This window comes from Dama dama, chromosome 22 (genome assembly GCF_033118175.1).
Source record: "Dama dama isolate Ldn47 chromosome 22, ASM3311817v1, whole genome shotgun sequence".
Classification (NCBI taxonomy): domain Eukaryota; kingdom Metazoa; phylum Chordata; class Mammalia; order Artiodactyla; family Cervidae; genus Dama; species Dama dama.
The window spans coordinates 21149115-21154403 of NC_083702.1; positions in this window are offsets into that span (position 1 = coordinate 21149115).

Below are 5289 nucleotides of genomic sequence, written 5' to 3' on the forward strand. Positions count from 1 at the left end.
TCCCGGAGGCCGGGCTGGGTGGGGGGGTCTCGCGGCGGAGGCGGCTCGCGCTCTCGGACTGCGCGCTCGCTCCGGGGCTCCGCGCTCGGTCTTACTGCCCCAAAAATGGCCCCGCACGAGTTCTTCTAGGCGGCGCGCGGGCCCGGGGAGGGGAAAGGGTGGGGAGGATTGGCTCCAGAGTTGGGGCATCGACTTCATTAGCATTTAAAGGCGCCCGCTGCCCTTTTTCCCACCCCCTCGCCGCTCGGGCCGGGATGGGGCGCAGGGAAGGAAAGCAAGGGTGCGCCGGGACTTGGCTGGCTGCTCCAGAGTTTTCCGCGCAGCGCGCGCTGCCGCCCCGCTTGGTTGGAGCAGGGGCCGCCGGACTACCCTGCCTCGCCACGTCTTCCAGGAGGGGCACGTTGGGGCATCCAAGAGACTCGGCGCTTCTCTCTCCCCAGATGTACGCTTTTAAGTCCTTTCTAGTGAAACCGTTCAACATTTCTGGAGCACCATAAACTGTTTCTGATACAGCAATGAAGAACTGGAATAATACCGTCTTCAGGCTATTTGGCTGCTTCCTCCTGAAAGAAAAGTTATGGATGACTTGTGTATGAGCCTCAGGTGAGGATATTGAAGTCCAGCCCTCGGTGAATTCATGTAAACGTCAGTTTACAGCAATGTAAGGGCTTACCTGGAGGCTCAGACGGTAAAGAATCCGCTTGCAGTGCGGGAGACCTGGGTTCTTTCCCTGGGTTGGGAAGATCCCCTGGAGGAAGGCATGGTAACCCACTCCAGTATTCTTGCCTGGAGAATCCCCACGGACAGAGGAGCCTGGTCGTAGAGTCGGACACGACTGAGAGAGGAAGCACACACAGGACAACAAACAGCGAGCTGTTAATATGCATAGAATAATACTAAACTTGGAGGGAGAAGAATAAATCCACACCCCACTTTCTGCTCGAGTTGCCTCTGCCAGCTGGTGAAAACTTAAGCAGTCTAGCCTTTTAGCCTCGAGGGCTAAGAGGAGGGCCACAGAGAAGCAGATCACCCGATAAACGATATTTTCAGTTTAAGGAATCCACCTGGTTTTAAGAGAATGGAACTGGATTTTGCGAAACACAGGCTAAAGGGCCTGTACTCAAGAACCATGGGAATACAGGGCTGTTAGGTGTTCTTCGCCTCCACGGTCCAGACAGCCCTAGGTATACACTCGAGTGCTGCTCTTAATTAATGGAATCAACTTGTACTAGATATTCAATGTCCCAGAGTCAATTTCCTCCTTTATGAGGGTTTCTCCAAAGTACCCTGGAAAGTAGATGGGATTATCGTATGTAACTCCGGTGTCTGGTCCAACAAAATCTCCTTTTCGTTCTCCATTCTCCTAAACCATTTACCTCCCCCACTCCCCTGGGAATTGTGTATCATGTGGCTACACAAGGAGGGTAGCAACCAAGTATAATTCCTTACTGCAATTGCCACTGGTTAGCAGAGTACCTAGCAGCGAAGTAGAACACATGAAATGTTTGCTAAATGAAAACAAAAGACCGCACTTTCCAAACTCAGTTACTTATCAGCACATTCATTGTCAATAATTAGAAAACTATCCTCCTTTTCACTTTCTTACTCTATCCATGAAAAAACATAAAAGTTAAACTTGACAGGGAAAAAAAGCAAAATATGGAATATTTGACTTTTCAATGTAACTCACCTATATTTTTAAAATTATAAAGATGTAAATGCTAGATTCATATTTTAGTTGGACTACAATATGGACCACACAGTGATGTTTTCTATATGCAGGTGTGTTTAAAAAAATTGCTGGTCCAATTCTAAGTGTGATTAAATTATTTCTTAATTTTAAAGAGTGAGCCTTAATTACAATTAAATAATATGCATGATTTTATTCTGGTGAGGACTAGCCATTGACTTTCTTATCTAACAAGATGATTATCATTGCTATGCAGAACTGGATTGCAAGCAGGGGAAATGGTCTAATAGCCAAATCTAATTTGGCTAATCTAATAGCCAAATCCTTAAAATATTATATATATATATATATTTATGTATATATATATCTACCCTTGGAAAATAATTCATAACTAACAGGTGTAGTCTCCAACCTCTGGAAGACCCTAAAATTAATTACAGATGCATCCTGGGATTTACTAGAATTTTGTGCTGGAATGGTTCCCCAAACTACTCATCATTTTCATCCAAAAACAGCAATGAGCAGCTGGGAGTTCTTGGTACTGTGCTAAATAAATCTAGAGAGAATTAATTAGAGCAAACATGATTTGTGTTGTTTTAATAATCATAACAAGAGAGCAACTTTGATGTAGACGCACACGGAGTCTTCCATTTCTTCATTAACTCGTGCGCTCGCTCATTAGCACATACTTACTGAACTACACACTATGTGTCAAATTGCTACATTATGAGTATCTGATGTTAATCAATATGAAACTTACACTGTGTTTTTTTTATGTGAAATCATTTTTTTTTTCACTGTCATTTACACGGAAAGAAAACATCATCTCTGAAATTTGAGATTAAGTGGAACAATGAAAAAGAATCATAATCTGATTGTTTGACAGCAATCATTTTTAAGCCATGACTGGTTTGGTCATGAAGACAAAAGGCACTCTGTTCCAGCATGAAGGGAGTTAGCACGTCCACAACTGCTGGAAGGGCTGTGGGAGAGAAAGTCGGAGGGATCCATGGCAGATCTCAGACTCCAGCCCCACCAATGTGGCGCTTCTCAAAAGGTTTCCTGAGATCACTGGAGTCACAGGATCTCTGGGAGGCCCCCAACCTCTCTGGGCTAGAGCCAGGTTTCATGAGACTTAAAGTTTACATGATTTAGAGAGCTATCTCTGAGAATAAATAAACAAAAGTATGAACACAAAATTGCTAGCCACTTCCAGACTCTTAGAAAGAGCCCATGCAAGAAAAGAGCCCTGAAGTTTAAACTTCATTGGCTTCTTCATGAGTCCTCCTGCACCAGTTATCTCAGTCGGCAAAGGAGATGCTGGGATTCCTCAAGAAGTTTAAGCAGCTTTGAACCTCCACCTGCCTATAAGTCTTTCTGTAACTGACTGGGGAAAAAAAAAAGATATTTTCTTCTGCCTTCTAAATATTAAATTAGTGCCTCTCGTGGACGGTTTCCAGAGATTCTGGGAAATGTAGTCCTGCCTTTCAGGGGGCTTGAGGATGATACTGAGTTGACAAGAGACCACCCAGCACATCACCCTAAGGAAGACAGTGCAGTTAATTGACTAAAGAGATGAAGGAGAGTTTAAACCTCTTCTTGGGCTCTAAAATCACTGCAGATGGTGACTGCAGCCATGAAATCAGAAGGCATTTGCTTCTTGGCAGGAAAGTTATGACAAATCTAAACAATGTTGAAAAGCAGAGACATTATTCTGCCGACAAAGGTCCACATAGTCAAGCAATGGTCTTCCCCAGTGGTCACATGAGAGCTGGACCATAAAGAAGGCTGACTACTTAAGAATTGATGCTTTTGAATTGTGGGGCTGGAGAAGACTCTTGAGAGTCCCTTGGACAGCAAGGAGATTAAATCGGTCAATCTTAAGGGAGATCAACCCTGAATACTCGTTGGGAGGACTGATGCCGAAGCTGAAACTCCAGTATTTTGGTCATCTGATGTGAACAATTGACTCATCAGAAAAGTCCCTGATGCTGGGAAAGATTGAGGGCAAAAAGAGAAGAGGGTGTCAGAGGATGGAATGACTGGATGGCATCACCGAAACGACGGACATGAACCTGGACAAGCTTTGGGAGATGGTGAGGGACAGAGAGGGCTGGCTTGCTGCAGTCCGTGGGATCGCAGAGTTGGACATGACTAAGTGATTGAACAACAACAGCAAACCCTTCAAGAGACTAAAGCTTAGATATGAAAGCATTGCTATATGAGCATATCTAAAATTGGAAAGTAGTGACATATTAATCAATCAACACCCATTGATTAATAAATCAATACAGAATTTGAAATAAAAATGCAAAGGACACTTTGCTGTGAAAGTGAAATTATTACACGTGAAATTATCACATTATTAATTAACTATACTCCAATATAAAATAAAAAGTTTAAAAAAATTTTTTTAAAGTAGGGGAATAAGAGAGCAAATGTTTTCATTTTCTCAAGCAATGTTCATGGGAATGGGTGCCCTGATTATAAGTCTGTCATCCACCAATAATGCATTCAATGCATGTATTGATTAGTCATATTAGGTGTCAAGGATACCATGCAAATTAAAACCAGATTGGCCCTGTAGTCAAGGAGCTTATGGTCTGGACCAGTACTGTCCAACTGAAATATAATTTGAGCCCCAAATATGAGCCACATATGTAATTTGAAGATTTCTGGCAGCCACAACACATAAAAATAAACAGATGAAATTAATTTTAATACATTTCACTTAACCCAATATATCCAAAATATATTATCATTCCAATATTTAATTCATATAAAAGTTATTAATGGTATATTTTCTTTTTATCTTGTGGTACTATCTTCAAACTCTGGTGTGTATTTTAAACTTACAGCATGTCTCAATTTGTACTTGCCACATCTAAAGTGTTCAACATGTCTAGTGGCTAAATAGAGTATTGCCTCTAGAAGAGTTACACAAGTCCTCTAGACAGCTAGAAGTTTAGCCTGCTAATTCTCTAGCAGCCCATCATGGAAAATGTCCTGGCTCTACAGCATCAGTCTGTGGTAACCCATTAAGATGATGCTACCTATAACACTCACTTGAGCTTCCTTATGATGTATCCCAAAGGACTTACATGAACCATAATTCTGTATGGTAGTCATAAATTCTAAAGTGTCTAAGTAAAATTATAATATCCATTCCATGTCACCACTGCCTCTACAAAATACACTCTCCTTCTTTAATGTATATGGGTATAACAAAGTAAAGATATATTGTGGGCCTTCTTCATTTTCTTTACGAGAACTAAGAGTAGATGTGAGATTGATTGTGGCTTAACTCTGTCCTATGGGAAACTGGATTTAGGATTTGGAAAATGTTGTACTTCTAGATCTAAGATTACTGAGAAGGGAGAAGCAATTCCTGATAACTTTAAATAAAAAGCAGGTTTTAAAACATCTGATTAGTTTAGCATCTCTGGATTTTACATAAAAGTTTCAGTTTCTAAGAGACTTCATTGTACTGGTTTTGTTTCCATTGTTTTTTCCTCCACTATTTAGCTAAGTTCCTAGTGTTTCATTGGAGGGACTGATGCTGAAGCTGAACCTCCAGTACTTTGGCCACCTCATGCGAA